This window comes from Clupea harengus, unplaced genomic scaffold (genome assembly GCF_900700415.2).
Source record: "Clupea harengus unplaced genomic scaffold, Ch_v2.0.2, whole genome shotgun sequence".
NCBI classification, from domain to species: domain Eukaryota; kingdom Metazoa; phylum Chordata; class Actinopteri; order Clupeiformes; family Clupeidae; genus Clupea; species Clupea harengus.
Window position 1 is genome coordinate 87,501 of NW_024879645.1, and position 5,953 is coordinate 93,453.

The 5,953-nt window shown below is 46.9% G+C and overlaps 1 pseudogene; it reads right to left on the bottom strand.

Moving 5' to 3' along the window:
* LOC122129442 overlaps positions 1-5,267 on the bottom strand; it is an 18,691-nt pseudogene extending 13,424 nt beyond the window's left edge.
* Between the last annotated feature and the right edge of the window lie 686 nt (positions 5,268-5,953).

The window sequence follows — 5,953 nt, forward strand, 5'->3', positions numbered from 1 at the left end:
TGGAGCAGGCAAGTCCCTGCAGGTGACACAACAGAATGGCGCGGCATTGGGAGGCCACAGAGCAGTAAAAGACACACACACACACACACACACACACACACAAACACACACACACACACACGCACACACACGCACACAGACGCACACAGACGCACACAGACACACACACAGACGCACACACACACACGCCTGCTGACACACTGTGTGCCTTTCACAGCTTTATCTCCGCTACATGGACACACATAACAATGCTGTAATGTTCATTTCATGGAGATCAGCAGTGTCCAAGTTTTTTTTTTTTCTCTCTCTTTCCGACTTTCCCTCCCTCTCTCTCTCTCTCTCTCTCTCTCTCTCTCTCTCTCTCTCTCTCTCTCTTTTCTTCTCTTTCTGACTTTGCCTCTCTCGTTCTCTCTCTCTCTTTCCCTCTCCAAGTTTCCATGCACTTGCCCAAGGTTAGGGGCAGATATGGGAGAGGAGAAAGGAGAGGGGCTGGGATGCCGCCAAGCGGGTCATGGATAGCCCAGTGGGGAGATGTTCATAAAGGCCAAGCACCACAAATGCACACACACACACACACACACATACACACAAGCATAGACACACACACACACACACACACACACACACACACACACACACACACACACACACACACACACACAAGAATAGACACACACATATACACAGACACAAGCATAGACACACAACCAGACACAAACACACAAGCATAAATACACACACACACACACACACACAAACATAGATACACACACACACACACACACACAAGAATAGACACACACACACACACACACATACAACCACACACACATGTGCTCATAGACCCTAGGCCCCAGTCCCACCACACACTCATGTGCTCATAGTCCCCAGTACCACCACACTCATGTGCTCATAGGGCCCAGTCCCACCACACTCACATGTGCTCATCGTACTACCACACTCACATGTGCTCATAGACACTCATGTGCTCATAGGCCCCAGTACCACCACACTCATGTGCTCATAGACCCCAGTGCCTTCAGGAGTCCACATTGAGATCAGGAGGGGCAGATAGGGGCAGATAGGGGCAGAGGGCAGATGAAAGGGCAGGTCTGGGAGAATACGAGTGTGTCCCTTCACACGTGTGTCTTTACAGGGAGGCGTTCAAGAAAGTGTGTGTGTGTGTGCACTAGACCTAGTGTGAACACACACCGGTGGTCGTCCAAGCACGATCTGTAGGCCAGGACTGGTCTTAAAGGTCACACACACACAACCCAACAGTGAGGCATCACATGACTTTTAAAATCAGATGCGTAGGACTGGCATTTTATTCTGGTTGTCTGTCTTCCTCTCTTTCTCTCTTTCTGTCTTTCTTTGTTGTTTTTTTGTTTAGTGTGCACATCTGTATGTGATAAAGACAATGAAGACTCATCAGAGCTGAGCTGAGGCCTTGTGTGTGTGTGTGTGTCTGTGTCTGTGTCTGTGTGTGTTTGAGTCTGGCAGATGATGGCAGGAATGGTGGGAGTTATTGTTTAAAGTTTCAGGGGAGGGGAACAGAAAAACACCCCAGAGGAAATGTGACACCGTGCCACTTGAGTCCAGTCCCAGACTCATCCTGTTCATGAGCCCCCCCCCCCCACACACACACACACACACACACGTTCTCTGTTTCTCTCTCTTTCTCGCTCTCTCTCTCTCCATCTGGGAGTCTCCCCCCCCCCCAAACAATCCATCGCATATGGTCTCATTCTCCATCGGACTCCCTCTCTCTCTCACTTCTTCTCTTTCTCTCACTCCACCTTTCTTTCTCCATGTGTATGTTTCTGCCTCTCTCTCTCTCTCTCTCTCCCTCTCTGTCTGTCTTTCTCTCTCCGTTTCCCCTCAAAGGTTCCAGCTCTGTTTGTTATGACGTTTCTGTCTAATGATTACCCGGGTGGCCAAAGTTCTAAGGTAATAACGTTTGTATCCAGCTGGTTAGAAAGCAAAGATCCAGCCCATTCAGGACACAGCTTCTAAAGACTGTGGTTAGGACACGCACGCACGCACGCACGCACGCACGCACGCACGCACGCACGCACGCACGCACGCTCTCTCCTCTCTGCTCCTCTCTCCTCTGACGCTCTCTCCTCTGATGCTCTGCTCCTCTCTCCTCTGATGCTCTCCTCTCTCCTCTCTGCTCCTCCTCTCTCCTCTGCTCTGATGCTCTCTGCTCCTCTCTCCTCTGCTCTGATGCTCTCTCCTCTCTGCTCCTCTCTCATCTCCGATGCTCTCTGCTCTCCTCTGCTCCTCTCTGCTCTCTGCTCCTCTCCTCTCCTCTCTGCTCTCTCCTCTCTCTCCTCTCTCCTCTCTCTTCTGACGCTCTCTGCTCTCTCCTCTGATGCTCTCCTCTGCTCTTCTCTCCTCTGATCCTCTCTGCTCCTCTCTCCTCTGACGCTCTCCCTCAGAGGCAGTCACTGATGAGGTTAACGGGATGAAGCATGTCGCTCCTTCCCTCCAGTAAACATCACATGACCGTGCTTACAGCCCCAGCAGAGGTAAACACTAAACAACAAACACACAGCTGTTAGGGATTGGACCGTCTCTGGGACTGGTTCAGCCCGGGTCCGGCCCCGAGTCACCTGCTAAGTGGGAGGAACCCTGAGCCCTGTAGAACCGCCTGTCTGCAGGAACCCTGAGCCCTGTAGTACCGCCTGTCTGCAGGAACCCTGAGCCCTGTAGTACCGCCTGTCTGCAGGAACCCTGAGCCCTGTAGTACCGCCTGTCTGCAGGAACCCTGAGCCCTGTAGTAGTGCCTGTCTCTCAGCACCGAGTGACTGAGGAACCTCATGGCTGGAGTATGTACTGCAGTTAAGTCCCCTGTGCAGCTCTGTGCAGTTAACTCATAAGGGGAGCAGGAGAGCACAGCTCTTAATCACACAGCTGTGCTGTGCAGAGGAGCAGGAGAGCACAGCTCTTAATCGCACAGCTGTGCTGTGCAGAGGGGCAGGAGAGCACAGCTCTTAATCGCACAGCTGTGCTGTGCAGAGGCTCATGGTCTACTGGTGCCCCGTGACCAGTCCCATTTAAATTCACACTAATGGATTCAGCAGATGATATTATACAAAGTGGCTTACGGTACCGAGGCACCTCATGATCAGTGTTTGCTGCCTGCTTGCTGAGCTCCTGGTGTCACCACCACCTTCCTCTACCAGTGTGTCTACCAGCTGATCTTCAGTAACCTCAGGACTCTGCCTGCTTCTCCTGGGGTTGCCACCAACTTCCTCTACCAGTGTGTCTACCAGCTGAGCTTCAGTAACCTCAGGACTCTGCTGACTCTGCTGCTTCAGCTGTAAATCCAGCATGAGGAATGGAAGTCATAGTTCATTCAGATTTCCATAAATCCAAGAGATAGCCTGAGTCGAAGATGAAAAACACATGTGAGAGAAGAGAGAGAGAGAGAGAGAGAGAGAGAGAGGAAGAGGGAGAGGGAGGGAGAGAGAGAGGAGAGGGAGAGGGGAGAGAGAGAAGAAGAGGGAGAGAGGGAGAGGGAGAGCGAGAGAGGAAGAGGGAGAGAGAGTGAGAGAGAGGAAGAGGGAGAGAGAGAGTGAGAGAGCGAGAGAGGAAAAGGGAGAGAGAGTGAGAGAGAGAGTGAGGAAGAGGGAGAGAGAGTGAGAGAGAGGAAGAGGGAGAGAGTGAGAGAGAGGCCCCCTAGTGCAACTGATAGAACAGAGAGGAGGGGAGAGGAGGGGAGAGGAGCCGTGCTTTCACCATTCTAGTTCCTCTCCAGTACTGTGGAAAAGGACCATAAATCAGCCTTTGGTCATGGCCGATAGACTGGAGACATCGCCATGAGCAATGAAGAGTCTATCTCCCACAGCCGGCTCCTCAGGAGTGGGGCTGGCCCGGACGTGGCGTGGGTCTGGCCGGTCGGGTGCCAGATGTGTTCTAATGGAAGTTGCATGCTGGGTATACAGCACTGACTGGAACTACTTAGCACAAGAGTAATCACTCATATCTAGGCATCTGGAACAGTAACAAATACTGGGTCAATGACTTAAGTTAAAAAAGTTGAATGTACAGTCAAAGACAGATTGCGAAAATGAGAGTGTCCAAAATCTAGATGTCTAAACTGCAGATGACAGCAGATGTCTCAATTCAGAAACAAAAGGACCCAAGTTCACGTCATTCCATGACAAACCAGCCATCATACACCTTGATAGATCATGATAATAGCATCAACAATCTGCAGGCTGAAGACCTGGTGTAGCCTACATGAGAGGAAATTGAATGTCCAAATTCAGGCAAATGTTCCACATTTACAGACGTATTTGTGTGTTGTTGAAACTTGTTGAAAGTTTGCATTGTCACAGAGACTGTGAGAAGCAAATTGTCAAACATATCTACCTTTAGTCTTTTTTTTGGGAGTGCCAGTAAAGACAGTATTTCTTAATTTGCGTTAGGAAACACACAACTTATTAAACACACACACACACACACACACACACACACACACACACACACACACACACACCCACAAACTTACCTGTTTAAAATCAGCGACAAAAGTTATGAGCGTGCCATCTCCTTGCTTGTACTCCAAGCTTATGGAGTCTCGCTCACTGTCCGCTTCTAAAACTTCATTAGTGATTTGTCCATCAGGTAAGCGTACACGCACCTTTAATTCTGAGCAAAATCCCAGTTGAATTAAATTTATCACCCAGAGAAATAAACTTATCCGAACTGAACCCCGTAAAATCCACCTCGCAAACATCCCAAATCGTCCAACAAATCGCAGAAGCAAATTTCTGAATTCTTGATAAGAAGTTCCGAAAAGTCCCAGTTGAAGATCACAATATACCAAACTTCATCTCAATCCGCCAAACTTGGAACATATCCGCGGTTCTCTGCGCTGGTGGTAAATCAGTCGTTGTGTTGTTTCCATACTTTCGAAGTAGTACGGACAACAGAACATTCTCTGAATGAACTGGCAAAGATTCTTCTCTGAGTGAATTACAACTCAGCGCGACGCGAAATCAATCTCAGATTTTCACTCCGACCGAACTTCTCATTCAGGACCTTCCTACAGCCCCTGGCCGTAAGTACAGTCGCAGTGTGACACCTCTCCGTTTCATTCAGAGAGTAGTGCATGCTGCCTCGGTCTTGCTTTCTGTTTTTCTTCTCAGTTTTTTTTTCACCTAACGCTGAGCCGTCACTTCCTTCGCAATACCAACTACAGCGCAGTTCTTGCACGGCCTCCAAAGTTTCAGTGGCAGGACTGCCTAGCCTTGTAAACTCTTAAAGGCATAGCGTCCCAATCCATGAGCGTCATATACACTTTTTCTATCTTTGTACAGCCAAGCCTATATACTTTTGCTACTTTTGTTTGAGAGTAGACTAATAGACTAGACTTGCATTGTATTTAATTGATAACACTTAAGTCAAATAAATAATGTATGATTATCTAAGTCACCTTGGATGAAAGTGCCAGCTAATGAAATATCTATAACCGTTACGGTATGATAAATAAACACATGCAATATGTTAATACATTTAATATTAATTAATATTACTAAAATGTCTAAAATACTAAGAAGTACTACAAAATACACTCCCGACATTTTCCCTTATGTGCATACAGGTTTTTCAAGTCTATTCCACATCTTGTAAGACAAAATAGAATGTGAAAATAAGCATGTGTAATTTGAGAACATTTTGTACAAAGCAAATGGAAAAGTGAGTTATTTTTACTATTATAACTCAATCTGTTAGTTTATTTATTTTAACTATTATAACTCAATCTGTTAGTTTATTTATTTTAACTATTATAACTCAATCTGTTAGTTTATTTATTTTAACTGTTATAACTCAATTTGTTAGTTTATTTATTTTAACTATTATAACTCAATCTGTTAATGTATTTATTTTAACTGTTATAACTCAATCTGTTAGTTTATGTATTTTAACTATTATACCT